Source organism: Hyperolius riggenbachi, chromosome 3, assembly GCF_040937935.1.
Source record: "Hyperolius riggenbachi isolate aHypRig1 chromosome 3, aHypRig1.pri, whole genome shotgun sequence".
Classification (NCBI taxonomy): domain Eukaryota; kingdom Metazoa; phylum Chordata; class Amphibia; order Anura; family Hyperoliidae; genus Hyperolius; species Hyperolius riggenbachi.
The window spans coordinates 173640145-173658199 of record NC_090648.1 but is presented as its reverse complement, the minus strand read 5'-3'; the positions used below and the strand labels follow the sequence as shown (position 1 = coordinate 173658199).

The window sequence follows — 18055 nt, the reverse complement described above, 5'->3', positions numbered from 1 at the left end:
CATATTTTCTGCTGAAATTGTTTTTCTGTAGCTAGAATGCCAGCTAGAAATCCTTCTACTAAAGCTGGCCACATACAATACAATCTTTTTACCTTTTCTTTCAATCTGAGAATTACAATACATTTTTCTTACTTACTGTAATCTTTTAAAAAGAGTCAGTCTTTAAAGGGACCGAGCAGTGCCTGTGTGTATGCCTTTAAGCATACCCCCAACTAATTAATTACATCCTCACACCTACCAGCATGATGTTTGTAATTATATCCCCCTGAGTTCCTTGTATTTCATTGCATTGTGCTGAATGGAGCTGCCGACTTTGGGGAAAAGTCGTCCTGTGTAATAAAATGCTGGACTCCAAAAAGTGCAGAAACTATGGAAAGATGCATATCATTTTGAAGCTCTCTTTCTCCTCTTTCCAATTATATACAAACCGCCGCCCTACACCTTTTAGTTTTCACTATTTTCGCAATCAATCGCAATTTCGGTCGCGAAAATAACGAAAACTAAAAGGCATAGGGCGCTGGTTTATATATCATTGGAAAGAGGATAAAGAGAGCTTAAAAATGATATGCATCTTTCCATAGTTTCTGCACTGCTCGGAGTCCCTTTAAGGCCCTGAAATGCAGACATCAAACCAACAAACCTTGATATCGGCAATACCTATGACTGTCAGTGATGATCACCGGATGAAATCCTTATAGGTTTTATTTGGATTTCCGGTAATTAAAGCACCTGTGTGGGTGGGCGAGGAGGAGCTCACGCTGCATTCCAAGCGCGTCATGTGAATACAATGACGGATTAAAGAAGATGCCTGCTGGGTAAGTTTAACCCCCCTCGCCCACCTGCACAGGTGCTTTAATTACCTGGATGAAATCCGAATAAAACCTATTCGTATTTCATCCGGTGATCATCACTGCTAACTGTACATGGTTTATTGCAAGCTTTCAAAACGTTAAGTTTCTTCTTCAGGCATTATACAGAACTGGATCAGAACCAATCATCCTGGAGGCTGTCATTGAGAGCTGGAATATAACTGTGATGTCTTGACGATTGGCCAGTACCTATTTCTTCATCTGGATCTGGATGTTCCACAAGAGCTTGGCTTTGTTATTTTCCAGAACTTCCTGTGGACTCTTCCCATACACCATGCTGTACACGATGCCAGCTATAGGTTTGTGCCATTAAAGATACTAATCGTAAGTTTCTCTGCCTTCCCCTTTTTTCCCTTAAAATTCTTATGCTGTGGCTTTTGAAGCAGATATGAAATTTTGAATTTCATACCACTATAAGCATATGCCGTTTCTGCTTGAATCTTCCAGCCTGCCACAATGTGTTAAATTGCCTCTGTGGCTTCTGCATAGGCCGCACCTTGAATCTTGTCTAGTGCAGTTGATCCCTGCTTCTATGGATCTGGTGCTTAGTAGGGGTGGTAAATTAAATGCAAATTATTCTAAGTTAATACAAATTGTTATGCTAATTGTATGTTCTTTTATGCAGCATGAAATCAGAGCAATCAAATGCTGCTGATGCAGTACTTGATTAATCCATTTTCAAGTTGCATAAATTAACAAAATTAGCATAACAGTAATTTGCATCAACAAAAAAATTAGTTGTATCTCTGACCATCTGTAGTGCTTAGTGCCCATTTTGTGCTGCCATGATTAGGACTTAAGTTCAGTCTTGGATTCTAGCCGTTTACAGTCACCTCGGCTATTTGACGATACATGCTATGAAGAATCTTGTCTTGCCATGGCATTTCCTGTGTGGTCTTCATTCCACGTCTGAGGCTGCCTAAAGTTGGCCACACACGATACAATAAAATGATCCGATTTTACAGTAATTCGATAAAAACGATCGTATCTCTCGAAAGAATCGAAAGCTTTTTTTTTTTCATTCGACTGAAAAATTCGATCGGATTTCCCGTTTTTTTTCGATTTAAATCCGGAATGCCAGATATTTCTCTTCAATTTCTACTGAAGATTGTATGGTGTGTGTTGGATTGTTAATTTATTAATATACACACCCCAGGAATTTTCTCTGAGTTTCCAATCATTTTTACCACAATTGAGGAAAAAATTGAACATAGGTGTGTGGTACATTGGTCATATTTTTGAAATGTTACAATCAGTCAGAAAAATTGATTGCAATTCTAAAATTGAACAGATATTTAAAAAAATTGCATGGCGTGTGGCCACCTTTAGGCATTCTTTCTGCAGGTAATCATTTGGTGCCATCTTACTAATGTACTCCTAGATGCTCTGGGTTCCGACCAGTACTATTGCTCCTAAACTTACCAGCCCTCGCCTCCCCTTATTCCAGCTGCTGTACCTACCTACCTAACCTATACTGCAGCACCTACTTACCTAACCTATACTGCAGCACCTACTTATCTAACCTATACTGCAGTCACTTACCTACCTAACCTACACTGCAGCACCTACCTACCTACCTAACCTATACTGCAGCACCTACTTACCTAACCCAGTGGTGCCCAACCTTTTTTGGCCCGAGGGCCGAACTTTAAATCAAGAAAAATCTCGAGGGCCGGAACACATGCATACAAATTTTCGATGTAAAACTTTAAACATTTTTCTAGTAACAGTTAACATGGTGTTGGAAATGGAAAGAAAACGACAATATAAGAATTGTTGTACTCACCATTTGATGCACATTTTCTTAATGAGAAGTTTGCGGCTGTTTTTCAGAAACCAATTTCTGGATATTTGGCTCCAAATTTGTAACATTTATTCTTAATACAGAATGAAGATGATCATCTGTGATGCGAGAACGTGAGCCAGTTTCTGTGTGGGGCTGCCCGCTCTGTGTGGGGCTGAGGGGGCTGTCTGCTCTGTGTGGGGCTGAGGGGGCTGTCAGCTCTGTGTGGGGCTGAGGGGGCTGCCCTGTCTGTGTGGGGCTGAGGAGGCTGCCCTGTCTGTGTGGGGCTGAGGAGGCTGCCCTGTCTGTGTGGAGCTGAGTGGGCCGCCCTGTCTGTGTGGGGCTGAGGGGGCTGCCCTGTCTGTGTGGGGCTGAGTGGGCTGCCCTGTCTGTGTGGGGCTGAGGAGGCTGCCCTGTCTGTGTGGGGCTGAGGGGGCTGCCCTGTCTATGTGGGGCTGAGTGGGCTGCCCTGTCTGTGTGGGGCTGAGGGGGCTGCCCTGTCTGTGTGGGGCTGAGGAGGCCGCCCTGTCTGTGTGGGGCTGAGGAGGCTGCCCTGTCTGTGTGGGGCTAAGTGGGCTGCCCTGTCTGTGTGGGGCCGAGGAGGCTGCTCTGTCTGTGTGGGGCTGAGGAGGCTGCCCTGTCTGTGTGGGGCTGAGTGGGCTGCCCGCTCTGTGTGGGGCTGAGGAGGCTGCCTGAGGAGGAGAGGATCGGGTGGTATTGCATAGTAAAGTATCGGCGTAGTCCCGCGCATACTTGAGAATGTGCTGGTATTCAGCCCCGGGTAGCGCTGGGATAGTTAGAAAGCCTCGCTCATTGGTTAGTGCAGGAACCCTCCTCCAATAGGAATCAGCCTAATTCCTATTGGAGGAAGGTTCCTGCACTAACCAATGAGCGAGGCTTTCTAACTATCCCAGCGCTACCCGGGGCTGAATACCAGCGTGTATGCGCGGGACTACGCCGATACTTTACTACGCAATACCACCCGATCCTCTACCCCTCCGCGGGCAGCCTCCTCAGTCTCCCCCAGCCTCCCCCTCCGCAGGACACCGCCGCGCGGGCCACAGAAACTGGCCTCGCGGGCCACAAATGGCCTGCGGGCCGTAGGTTGGGCACAGCTGACCTAACCTATACTGCAGCACTTACTTACCTAACCTATACTGCAGTCACTTACCTACCTAAGCTATACTGCAGGCACCTACCTATCTAACCTATACGATAGGCAACTACCTATCTAACCTATACTGCAGTCATCTACCTACCTAACCTATACTGCAGCACCTACCTATCTAACCTATACTGCAGCACTTACCTATCTAACCTATACTGCGGGCACCTAGCTATCTAACCGATACTGGTGGCACCTACGTAGCCAACCTATACTGTGGGCACCTATATTTGGCTCCACGGTGGTGGGGGTGATTTTTACACCCTCGCCCTGGGTGAAATTTATCATAGAATCTGCCCTGGCTTTCTACTAGGTGGGCTGGCCTGATGCCAGGTTGTCTAGCAGTTCCCTGATAGCATCCCCTGACCTTCTAGTGGACCCCTTTCCATGCTCCCATGGACCGCTCGTTGAGGCACCACAACTCCCAGCATGCCCCCATAGAAGAACCACAGCTCCCTGCATGCCCCCATAAAGGCATAACAGCACCCAGCCAAACACCACAGCACCCAGTATGCCCACATTGAGGCTCCACAGCACCCAGCATACCCCCAATTGAAGCACCACAGCTCCCAGCATGCCCGCTATTGAGGCACCACAGCTCCCAGCATGCCTGCCATTGAGGCACCACAGCTGACTTTGCCTGGGGGACATTCCGGGGCACCCCAGAATAGATCCGGGGCACGTACCACTGATCTTTGGGGCTAGCAATGCCCCTGCAGCCATTTAATATAATCCATACTATCAGTCAGTGTTAGCAGTTACTGTATCAACTGCTGCAGGTCCCATTTGACTAAGATGTTAGTGAATTGGGTACAGTGTTTTTCAAGCATTATAAGGCTGCCACTTCCAAAGCTTAGCAAGTGCTGCACATAGCGACTGTGGCTAAGAGGAGGGGAACTCAGTACCTGTCCTTATGAAGACTTTGCAAAAGCTTAGCCAGTCTAGGCCATGACTGAACAATTCACTACCAGTTTATACAGCAAAAATCAGTACATCAAGACTCTCAATTATCTAATTAGTTCCAGGTTAGTTCCCGTATTAAATATTTATAGTAAACAAAAAGAAGGCGATGTTATCATAACATTATAAATATAGGTTTATAATTGGACCAAACAATGTTATTTTGTCACACCTAATGTACTGTGGCAAAGAAGACTGGGCTTGATGTTTCAGCAATAAAAGTATGTAACTAATTCTTTATTAAAGTAGATCGGTAATATCTAGTGCTTTTACACTATAGTAAAGGACACAAGGGCAGCAAGCCTAACAATGTGTCAATAAACAATACAAATGAGTGTGTGTCAGTTTTCACCACTGAAAATTGAAGTCACATGATCTGGTTGGAGGTCACTTCTTTTCACCAACTTTTTGTACAGTTGTGCAACACAAGGATCCTGGTCACGTGACTACAGTTTTAAATATGGAGCACAGACACTTGAACAAGTGGATTTACAGTGTGCTTGGTTTTATTGTGCAATGTACCGGTAATAAAATACAATAGGAGAAGGAAGTTTAATATTATATACTGGTAGTTAAAATGTAACTCCAGTCTCCAGACAAACTTTATTTAATTTTTGGGATAAAAGGAGGAAAGAAGGTCAAAGGAAATTTCTTCTCACTTTCTGAAACAGAACATGAAGGGATCTCTCCTAACTGCAAAACACATTCAGGTTTTTAAAAGCCATCATCCATACTAAAGAGGTCTCCATACTGAGTCAGTTAAAATAGACGCAAGGCATGTCGTGGCAGTTTAGGCGCCGTTATAATCTGCTATGCAATTAGCAGTTAAAGGGGCACCCAGCGCATAGGTGAACTTCTGCAATCAACACTTACGAATGCAGAGTGGTAATATAGCCGAGCATAGGCGCCAGGTTATCCCAGGACAGTCAAAGGATCGGTAATAGGCTTTTGACTATAATATACGCTAGTGGCGGGGGTAAATTAGGCATCAGGTTGTAAGAGGAGCAACGGAAGATTGGTAATAGGGGCTCAGCTATAAAATACCTGAGTGCTGTGGGGTAAGTTAGGAGTTGGGTTATCGAAGGAATGTCAGAGGATCGGTAATAGGCACTCATCTATAATATAGCTGAGTGCTGTGGGGTAAGTTAGGAGTTGGGTTATTGAAGGAACATCAGAGGATCGGTAATAGGCACTCATCTATAATATAGCTGAGTGCTGTGGGGTAAGTTAGGAGTTGGGTTATTGAAGGAACATCAGAGGATCGGTAATAGGCACTCATCTATAATATAGCTGAGTGTTGTGGGGTAAATTAGGAGTTGGGTTATTGAAAAAGCATTGGAGGAAGGGTATTAGGCGCTCAGCTATAAAATATTTAGGTGCTGGGTTATTGGCGGAGCACTGATTATGTAGATAAGATAATTTAGTGTTAGGCATTGATGGGGGGGAGGTTAGAGGTGTAGATAGGGAAGAGTTAGTGTGAGAGTAGAGGTACAGTGAGGACAGTGGAATATCGGTATAATTACATATATTTCACTATCTGCATTACTATGTAAAAGCACTTGAAAAAGGCCCATAGGTGTTCATTCTATGCTATGATACGTTGAGTAAAGCAAGCTACAACTGCAAAAATCCAGGTGGATAGCCAGTCATCTTTGTTTTACTGTTGTTTACTGTACTACCACATGCCCATTTTACCAGGTGCCTTTATTAGATTTACACCTCCATACTTCCTGCAGAAGTGACAGAATTCCAATCAGGAGCACAGACAGCAACATAACATAGGGACTAACCATTCCTCATTATCAGAGAAATTGTAAATTATTCAAAAACAAAATACTATATATACACACATTTCATCCCCTGCTGTTCTCCATTTACACCGCCTCCATCGGAAAACTCATCTCCTCTCTGGGTTTCAACTATCACCTATATGCAGATGACACCCAGATTTACCTCCATACCACTGACCTCTCCACCACCACCATGGAGAAGGTATCCTCTGGCCTCTTGGCTATTTCATCCTGGATGTCTGCCAGGTTCCTAAAATTAAACCTGGATAAGATCGAACTCCTAATCTTCCTGCCACGTGCTGCCTCACCCCCCACTGACCTCTACATCACTGTCAATGGCACAATCATTCATCCAACCACACAAGCCCGCTGCCTGGGTGTCACCCTGGACTCGGCCCTCTCCTTCACCTCCCACATCCAAACCGTAGCTAGGGCCTTCTATTTCCACTTACACAACATCTCCAAGATCCGGCCTTTCCTGACCCCAGACACTGCCAAACTCCTTGTCCATGCCCTCATCATCTCCCGCCTGGACTACTGCAACTCCCTCCTGTCAGGCCTTCCTCAAAACCGCATAGCCCCCCTACAATCTATCATGAATGCAGCAGCCAGGCTCATCTACTCCTCCTACCGCTCTGTCTCCACAACTCCCCTACGCAAATCCCTCTATTGGCTTCCAATTCACTTCAGAATTAGCTTCAAGATCCTATGTTTGGCCTACAAATCCATACACAAGTCCTGCCCAACCTACATCTCTGACCTGGTCAGCAGATATACACCTGGCCGCCCACTTCGCTCCTCCAACAACCTCCTCTTAACCACCCCACGCATCTCGCACCCCCATGCACGACTGCAGGACTTCACTAGAGCTGCCCCCATCCTGTGGAACTCTCTCCCACTGCCCATCAGGCTTGCTCTGACCTTCAAAAAAGCACTCAAAACTCACTTCTTCAAGGAGGCCTACATCAACTCAACACTGCCCTAATCCTTTCTACCAATAGCTTCTTGCTGCACCCCCTCCTTTTGTGTCACCAACCCCTCCCTCTAGATTGTAAGCCTTTGGCAGGGCCCTCTCCCCTTGTGTATCATACTTGACTGTGTGCACTTTACCCAGAATTTGGAACATGTAATTTTTACCACTACCACTCCAGTGTATGATCTGGCATTGTACTACTGTCTGCATTGTGTTGCGTATCTTTTTTTTGTCTGTAACCTTATTTATTGTACAGCGCTGCGTAATATGTTGGCGCTATATAAATCTATTAAATAATATTAATAATAATCACTATAAGAACCTCTGTGTAATTTTATATCATGAAAATTATCAATTACAATATGCAGCTGATGTTAAACTAAAATTTTACTTAGTTGAAAGTCTAGCATTTGTCCTCTCGGAGTACAAGCTTAAAAAAAACAGGGTTGATCTTAATGCACGTGCAATTAGCTGCACATAGCAGGAACTCTAATCAAGTGATTAGCAATATGCTCTGATGCTGCTGCCATCTGACAGTTTGTTAAAAAAAATAATTGTGGAATAAGCACTTTGGATGAGAAAAAAAAGGGGTAGCAAACAAGATAGAAGGATGTATGTTATTGGTCCTTGCAATGTATAGGGTTAAACTAAATCCTTTTGTTTTTCTTTATAAGCAAAACTGGAATTTCACTTAAAGCGGACCCAAACCAAACTTTTTTTAATTCAGAATATTTAGTTGCACCACTCTGACAAATACAAAGATAAATAAATACTCCATAAAGCCTAGGAGCATTTCAGTGCATGCTTTTCACCCTCCTCTTTGCATAACTAGGGTTATACTGGGGGCAGCCATTAGCAATTCCTCCTTTGCTGGACACCACCTACTCCACCAGTTTGCCGGATTATTTGCCGGCAATATGAAAGGAAGGGAGGGGTTTCTCCAATAAATGTAAAATATTTTATATTTGTCATCATGCAGCTGAAAAAAGGCTGCTATTTATTATTATAATTCAGAAAATAGATTTTATTTCTGAAATCTTGTATTTTTAGTTTGGGTCCACTTTAAGCGTGAAATAGCACTTTCTCAAGACAATTGCACACAAGGTGGTTTGACAAGAAGCTAGAGTTTTAGCAAACCTTTCAATTCTGAGACTCTGATATAAAAAAAATTCCCCTGGGGGGTACTCACCTCGGAAGGGGGAAGCCTCAGGGTCCCAATGAGGCTTCCCCCTCCCCTGTAGCTGCAGGCAATCCAATTCAGGCAATCTCCGAGTGGAGAACCGATACTGCGCCTGCGCTGGAACTGGGAAGGCAAATATTTACATCCCCGCCGTTCCGGGAGCTTTTTCGCCGCTGCCATGGGACACAGGAGGACGGGGGAAGCCTCGATAGGATCCGGAGGCTTCCCCCACCTGAGGTGAGTACCCCCAGGGGAGCTTTTCTTCGTTACAGGTTTTCTTTAACCTTGTGTTATGTGCATCTAAAAACTCCTCCTAATGTACCCCTAACCCGCCCCCCCTAAACTTTTAATAGTGTTTTATTATTGGACCATCCCTCCCCATCCAGTGCCCCCAGTTGCCCCTGTTCTGCTCAGTCATAATCTTCAACTGAGCCGAACATTGAAAATGAGCATCAAGGAAGTGGCAGTTCTTCCTCCCCTGTGCGTATCCATAACTCCGACACCTCCACTCGCAGCTGAGCTCGTCCATGTACGCCAAGGTGGATTGCTCAGCCCCTGGAGGGTCTTTTCACTTATTTTTTTTGTTCTTGCTGTAGCTAGCAATACGCTAGCTACAGCAGTACGCAAAGTGCTAGCTACATGTTCTGCAAAAAAAAAAGTATTTAACAAAAACGGTAATGCGTACTTATGTACGCATTACCCAGAACGCCAGGGAGGATAATGTTTACGGTTAAACTGCTGTATTTTGTATTCTTATTGTATTATATGTCCTGTTCCACACTAGCCCTGTACATGCCAAACCCAATTCCAGGCACGTCCCAGTTGTGCTTAGTGAAATAAAGATTCTGATATGCAGCCTAAAGAGAAAGCAATCAGGACACGCTAAATGAAAGGGTTTGATGGAAAATGCCCTCACACTCCACACCTCAGAGTGCATATCCATAACAATAACCAGTCAGGATTCATAAAACAATAATCTCTGGAGTCTATAAATACCATCAACTCTTTAAGTCTACCTGCTAATAACTACTTCAGTTCTTTACATTCTGGGACAACAATATACTGCATCCATGAAGCAGATCATTAAATACAATATTTAGATCTTTTCGCACTGATTACAAAAAAGAAAAAAAACATATACAGTACTGAGGAAAACATTTCCAGAGGGTTACTGCAAGCTGCCACCTCATTTAGTGCACATCAACAAGCAGTCACACAAGGTGCTAGTGAACCTAACGGCAAATCTAGAAATTGCAAAAGAGGGTTTACCTCAAGCCCAGAATACAAAGGAGGCTGTGCCGTCCTCTCCTCTGAATATTCAGTTCACAAGGGTGCATCAGCTGTTAAACACAATGAGCATTCCTCTCACTGGAGTTCTGGTTAGCTGCTGTGAACAATAATACTCTGCTCACTCCTCCAGTCAGTTCCTGGTCAGAGTCACGTGGTGAATGACGCTCTGTGTGCTGTAAACTGCCCTGTTAACCTGTTAAAGGAAGAAACAGCTCGATTTGTACTGAGAATTCAAAGGACTCGGCAGTCGGCACACTACAGTAGTTATATACATACACTTATGTATACTGTGGTGTTTTTCTTACCTTCTCCATCCATAGAACTATTTGTCATTTAGCAGAATACGATTTACAGAGCTAGATTATGATTATTTATTCAAATCTCATACACAGTTGAAAAAAATAGAAACATATACTGTATGATAAATCCAACATCAGATCAGCGCTCCTAGTGATTGCCTCTTGATCCGCTACACCTCCACCAGTTTCACCCTGTGAGATCCACACTCACCAACAGTAGAGGGCGTGGATTACATAGGCCTCTGACGCTTTTGGGGCATTAATAGGCTCCCCTCGCCCTCGATCCTCCTCTGTCTCTTAAAGCTTATTAATGTCCTAAAAGCGTCAGAGGCCTATGTAATCCAGGCCCTCTACTGTTGGTGAGTGTGGATCTCACAGGGTGAAACTGGTGGAGGTGTAGCGGATCAAGAGGCAATCACTAGGAGTGCTGATCTGATGTTGGATTTAGTATATCTTGAAGAAACAACTCATTCTTTTTTCAGAGGCGCACCAGTTATTAATAACATTGTTTAAGACGCTGGGACTGTATTGTGCATATTGGATCATATTGATCGGAGGACTAGATCATATTGATACACAATTGTTTTGTTAATAGTATCTATTATGCTAAGGTTTTTTCCCTTATAGGTGATTTCTGTGGTCCCTTTGAAAGGGCCCCCTGCATATAGTATTTGCATAGAGTTTCTCTGAGCTGACCATTATCGTGTGCAGAGCTTGGCGCTGTAATTGTGTGGTGTAGATATACTGTATGATATACTATCAGCATGTTACAAACCTTAACTGGGTTCTTTATTAGGCTTCTTTTATATGGGTAATTGAACTACATGCTTACATAATATCACAAGAAAAGCCATCCATATAGCCAATAATGAATACTCATAACAAAAATTTCCAAAAAGTACAAAGTGTTTATTAGGGACGTGTCCCCTGTAAAAAAAATATCATTAAAAGTCCAGTGTCATAACGACATAATGTAATAATGGCCATGATAAATCAATAAGTATACAAATGATACCAAAGATTGCATATCATAATTGAAAATACAGATGAGGCAAGCCAACCAAAACAAATCATTCCTATATCTAAATCCAATACAGCAAAACAATCGCTAATATAACTCTATATACGCAGTACCATATAAGGGCAACTACTAATGGGTATCACTGAGGTGGAAGAAACTATGCTAGTGAGGAGTCAATAGCCATTGTAATGTCAGGAAAGTGTGGAAAGGCTTAGCCACCGGATCTACCGTTTGAACAGACACCAGACCAACACCCCTGCTAGATCTCACATGTGCCGCAGACCCATCTGCTTCCTCGGAGAACTGCATGCTTACAGCGCAATTCAGACTCCTATATGCCGGTGAATGAACACCATTGGTTGCAATTTCATGCAGCCAAAAGGCAGTGTTTGTACCCACATGTGTATTAGAAGTAGCCACACAACGCAGCCACACATAAGTAGAAAACCGCCTCATGGCAAGTGTGTGACTACCGCCACGCCAAGGCTAGGTTCACACTGGGCATTGCACTCCCTGGAAAACAAAAAAGGATGGCAACGGAGGGCAAGTCGCATTGTGCATTAGGCGCTCGATACGAAGCACACAGTGAAGCATAGTCAATGAAATGTATTGATTCACTGCAACTGTAAACCCACATGTTGTCTGATACCGCACTACATGCCTCGTCTTATACCGATGGATTCCACTGCACTGCACTGATAATGCACCGGTGTGAATGTATCATTATAATATAACTCCGACTCCTCAGTTTATGAAACCACCGACTCCAACTCCAGGTACCCAAACACCGACTCCTTAGTCCAATACTTACCAGGGCAGTAGATTTAGTACAAAAATCATCCGACTCCTCAGTTTATGAAAACCACTGACTCCAGGTATCCAAAATTATGCAGGAGAACAGAGGCGCCAAAAGGATAAAAGGAAGCTAAATGAGCTTACAAAAACCAAATTCTTGGTAAATAGAGGAGGTAGTGGTGGCCTTATCTCCTCCAAGTAGACACACGACGACTGTAGTAAAGACAGTCAATATATTTTATTTATGAACTCCAAATATGCAACGCATTTCACAGGTTTGATCCCGCTTCATCAAGCAATAACAACGGAGCAATAGCATATGTGGTCAGTAGAAGAGCCAGGCACCTCAGTAGAAGAGCCAGGCACAGAGGTGCCTGGCTCTTCTACTGACCACAGAGGTACCTGGCTCTTCTACTGACCACAGAGGTACCTGGCTCTTCTACTGACCACAGAGGTGCCTGGCTCTTCTACTGACTACTGAGCCAGGCACAGAGGTGCCTGGCTCTTCTACTGACCACATATGCTATTGCTCCGTTGTTATTGCCTGATGAAGTGGGATCAAACCTGCGAAACGCGTTGCATATTTGGAGTTCATAAATAAAATATATTGACTGTCTTTACTACAGTCGTCGTGTGTCTACTTGGAGGAGGTAAGTCCACCATTACCTCCTCTATTTACCAAGAATTTGTTTTTTAAGCTCATTTAGCTTCCTTTTATCCTTTTGGTGCCTCTGTTCTCCTGCATAATATTGAATCCACCCTGGGTGGAGGGCTGAACCCCCTTTTTCTCATCTACAGAGAGCGACTTTTTATTCCTGAGTGGGGTCAGGAAAATCTCCCCACCTGCTTTTACAGTGGTTGCCTAATGGTAACCCTGGTTTGTGAGTATGAATATTCACTCTATCTAGTAACCATTTACCAGTATATAGTACACTATTGGGGCTCTTGGTGTTCCTTGTTTTTATGTAGGTATCCAAAATTGCTCTGACTCCTCAACTCCGACTCCAATTCCAAATCCACAGCCCTGTCTGACACAACACAATGTCCCAGTATGAATCTAAAGGTGGCCACTAACGATCCAATCTTTTCCAGCCAATTTTACCAAACCTATGTAGTATAAGGGTAAATTGAGTGAGTATATTGAATGGATGATTTATGCAGTTCCCTTATATTACATAGAAATGGTAAGATTGGATGAAAGAGATTGGATCATTAATGGTCACCTTAAGGGTGCATTCCCACATCTAATTTTGATTGGCCAACGTGAAAACAAGGCTTTGCAATTACCTGTGGTAATCCGCGGTTATAATTTCAAACCTTTTCCTCCAAAGCGCTCACATTGTCATATGTGGCTTACAAAACCTTCACTAACACCCTTCAGTGATACACTCACCAAATTAGATAGACCATTATTACGGTGGTCTCTGCTCGCAATCCGCGGTTATGAGCCTTCATTTGAATTTTGGCAACCATTCAAAATGTAAAGTGTACCAAAGCTGATAAAAGCTAAACGTTTTATACATATCTGGGGCTTCCTCCAGCCCCATAAGCTCGGATCGCTACCATGCCGTCGTCCTTTACGTATCTCTCCAGCGGAACAGTTTTAAATATCTGCGGGGCCATTGAATAATTACATGGATTCCAGTCGTCGCATGTCACTGCGGATGCTCGCTGATATCGCGATATTGCCCTCGTGTCAAATTGCATGCTTCTGGTGCAGCACATAGCACTGCATCCGCTCTGAAATACCCCAAAGGTTTTCATTGCTTTAGTGTTACCCTGCAGTAAAAAAAGGGTAACACGACACAATGAAAACATGGCAGTCTGAAAGGGAACTGAGGTGTAACAGATTTTAAATACAATGAACAGATTGTGTAGGTAAGCTCTCATCATTTACAGAATGAGAACATTAGCCAATCAAAATTGGATGCATGTACTTAGAAGGTCATGCAGGTGACAGATGTCACCCAACGGCCCATGACCCAACTTCTGCAAGGTACACAGGTGCAGCTGTCAGGAGGGGGGACGTACTGTCTGTCATCTGCCCATCAAAAAGAAGCCCAAGCTGCATGCTTGTTTCAGGTGTGTGATCCAGATACCAGTGCAGCTAAAGAGATCAGCAGGAATGCCGGACAACTTTGCATTGTAGTACAAGTATTGATAAAAAAAAACAAAATATGGCAACCTCCATATCCATCTCAAATCAGGTGTACTTTAATAAACTGGTCATCAATTTTCAAATCTGACTAGCCCGTGTCACTTTTGGTCATGAACATGGTTATTCCATGCAAGTTTTGGATTCACCAATGCAAATTTCCAGTTCCTGCCAAATGTAAATTTGCACATTCAGTACATTTTTAGCTTTCCACTAATTAGTACCTTAAAGGAAAACTGAAGCAAGAGGGATATGGAGGCTTCCATATTTATTTCCTTATAAGAAATAGCAGTTGCCTGGCTGTCCTGCCTCTAATACTTTTAGCCATGACGCGTCTTGCGTCATGCGGACGCGCTTTACGACGGGGAATGTGTAAGAAGAGGACGCTTTGCCGGAGGACGACTGGCAGCCGGCCAAAAACGAAACTTAGCCGCGGAGGGAGACCGGAGGGCACCGAAGGATCGGCGCGGGCACAGGACAGTTGCAGGAGGCCTGGGAAAGCCCCAGGTAAGTGAATTTTTTGGGGGGGGCCCACAGTTAAGGTTCCCTTTAAGCACCAACTTTTCTAATTTCCCATATTTTTGACAGTCTCAAAACTTTTGGCCAGGACTGTACTGTAGTCAGATAGATCAGCAGGGCTGCCAGAAAACTGGTATTGTTTAAAAATAAATACATATGGCAGCCTCCATATACTTCTCACTACAGTTGTCTTACACTCAGAGATGCTTAATCAGTTTATCTCCAATTGAAAATTCATCGTGGAATATTGATGAATATTGACAGTTTTACCATGTAGCACAACTTGATATGAATCACATTGATTGTCATGTGCCACTACCCTTGTACTTCATAATGCAGTACAAAGCTATGAAGCTATGTGGATGTCAATCACGTGTTCCTCCCATGCCCTCCCTAGGCCTCAAACTTAATTGTCACTGTTAACACGTGCATTTTGCAGTAACTGTCGTTAGATCACACCACACCAGACACACTGTGAGACGCCCCACGTTATAGTGCGTTACTCCGCGCCGCCACACCCCACTGTGAACCTGTGTGGCCTAAAAGCCTGTACCCATCTCGCAATTTTAATAATTTTTCAACGACTGGCGTTTTTTTTTTTTTGAGTGACGAGCAATCGTTTCCGTGATCTTGCGACATGGGCATAGGCATGAGATTACGGGAACGACATAACAACATGCGGCCAGAACAACAGTCAAGGCGGATCTGATCTTTTTGTTCCTCGGTGACTCTGGGCAAAGTACCACGATTGATTGACTTCCCGTTCACGCACATTGTGTATCGTCCCGTGTACCAGCCCACAGGAAGAGGGATCGGGGAGTGCTCATCGTCGGGGGATATTCCTGGGATCCATCTTCCTGGGTCGTGAGGTCAGTATGCAGCTTTAGTGCTATATCATTACGCTCCTGATGATGGGATTATGGTTAGCATCATTATTGCTTGAAAAACATACATTCATTTACTTTTCTTGCAACTTAATTTTGAAGCTAAAAGACTCTTTGCGTATGTAGTGGCCCACTGCCAGAAAAACAAGACAAAACATCAAAAATAAATAGGAAAGGAAGCAAAAAAGAAATCATACCAGACAGATAATATACAGTATCTCAAACTTGACTGATAAAAGACCTGCTTTTTTTTGCTAATTATTCAAATTTTACAGAAAAATTAAATCGACAGAGGCCGTAGTATTAGAAAGATATGTGTTCAGTTGAAAGCTTTTATCAAATTAAAATATCTAAACTATTAAAAACATTGTAAAGTGTGAAAGTACCCATACATTCATGGGTTTTCCAGTTCGATTTCCTGTAGATTTGATTCAACTGCTGGTAATCGATTCTCCCAAAATGTTTGCAATATCGATCCAACAGGACAGAAAACAAGGTTGATCGAGGGTGGGTAGTCGGCTGATAGGCCATAGTGTTTGCAGGGCTGCAGTTCTATCGATTTACAATAGGCTAGGTACACAGAGGGGGTTACGTTCCCTGTAACAGCAGGAGCGCAATGGGAAAGGGGCACCACGTTATCCATGCATCGTATACCGTGAAGCAACTGTTAACACGTGCATTTTGCAGTAACATACTACATGCAGTGCATTACAATACTGTACGCCATTATACTGCAATGCACCCCAGCCACACTGTGAATGTCGCATAGGTGGTGATGCATTGCAGTGCAGCAAGCTATGTTACAAAGCCGCAATTATGCTGCAACGGACCAATGTGAACCTAGTTATAGATTGCATGCTGGAATCTACTCCCTATGGCAGTGTTCTCCCCAGAATTTTTTTCCAGCTGCGTGGCCGGGTGGGGCATGATGAGAGAATGCAGGGCTGGTGCTTCTGTGTGCAACTCTGCTTTCAGCATAAGAGGAGGTGAGCCAATGACAGCCAGATGCTCTCCAAAACTAGCCGGAGAGCCTGGGGAGAACACTGCTATAAGTATAGACTTATAACACCTCAGGCAGTGAGGGCTGAAACCTCCAGTCACTGCTCATGACAGCCGCCTGCTCTGCAGTGCTGGGGCCCAGTGAGGGCTACAGCTGAAACCTCCAGTCACTGCTCATGACAGCCACCTGCTCTGCAGTGCTGGGGCCCAGTGAGGGCTACAGCTGAAACCTCCAGTCACTGCTTATGACATCCGCCTGCTCTGCAGTGCTGGGGCCCAGTGAGAGCTACAGCTGAAATCTCCAGTCACTGTTCATGACGACCGCCAGCTCTGCAGTGCTGGGGCCCAGTGAGGGCTACAGCTGAAACCTCCAGTCACTGCTCATGACAGCCGCCTGCTCTGCAGTGCTGGGGCCCAGTGAGGGCTACAGCTGAAACCTCCAGTCACTGCTTATGACAGCCGCCTGCTCTGCAGTGCTGAGGCCCAGTGAGGGCTACAACTGAAATCTCCAGTCACTGTTCATGACGACCGCCAGCTCTGCAGTGCTGGGGCCCAGTGAGGGCTACAGCTGAAACCTCCAATCATTGCTCATGACAGCAGCCAGCTCTGCAGTGCTGTGACCCAGTGAGGGCTACAGCTGAAACCTCCAGTCACTGCTCATGACAGCTGCCTGCTCTGCAGTGCTGTGACCCAGTGTGGGCTATAGCCGAATCCTCCAGTCACTGCTTATGACAACTGCTTGCTCCGCAGTGCTGCGGCCCAGTGAGGGCTATAGCCGAAACCTCCAGTCACTGCTTATGACAGCCGCCAGCTATGCAGTGCTGGGGCCCAGTGATGGCTACAGCTGAAACCTCCAGTCACTGCTCATGACAGCTGCCTGCTCTGCAGTGCTGGGGCCCAGTGAGGGCTACAGCTGAAACCTCCAGTCACTGCTCATGACAGCTGCCTGCTCTGCAGTGCTGCAACCCAGTGTGGGCTACAGCTGAAACCTGTGGTGTGGTTACTGTCTGGTAATAAACAGTCTCATGTCAGGTCTAATAGTGCCCATACATGGTACAATTTTTTTCATCCAATCTTACCTTTTCTATGTAGTTAAAGGGTGAATCAAGTTAATATACTAAAAGGATAATTTAGGCAGTTCCCTTATATTACATAGAAATGGTAAAATTAGTTGAAAAAAATTGTACCATGTATGGGCACCATTAGAGTGGCTGCCACCTGCTCAGATGTGCATCCATGAAAGCACCACCAGAGCTGAAGGCCCAGCAAATAATCTGGGTGGCTGATAAGAAGTTAAATGTACTGCTGTTAGCCGCTTGTGTGAAAAAGGCCTAAGCTATCAGTCAACATAAGCCAGGGGTTCCAAACCCGTG

At 44.5% G+C, this 18055-nt stretch overlaps 1 protein-coding gene across 20 annotated transcripts in view; it reads right to left on the bottom strand.

Annotated features, from left to right (window-relative positions):
• Positions 1-18055, bottom strand: part of PPIP5K1 (diphosphoinositol pentakisphosphate kinase 1) — a 508717-nt gene that overhangs the window by 472847 nt on the left and 17815 nt on the right. For all 20 annotated transcript variants that reach the window (XR_011030280.1, XR_011030281.1, XM_068275298.1 and 17 more), the window contains exon 2: positions 9990-10203. The gene's annotated coding sequence lies outside the window, so the exon portion shown is untranslated. The remainder of the gene's footprint in view (positions 1-9989; positions 10204-18055) is intronic.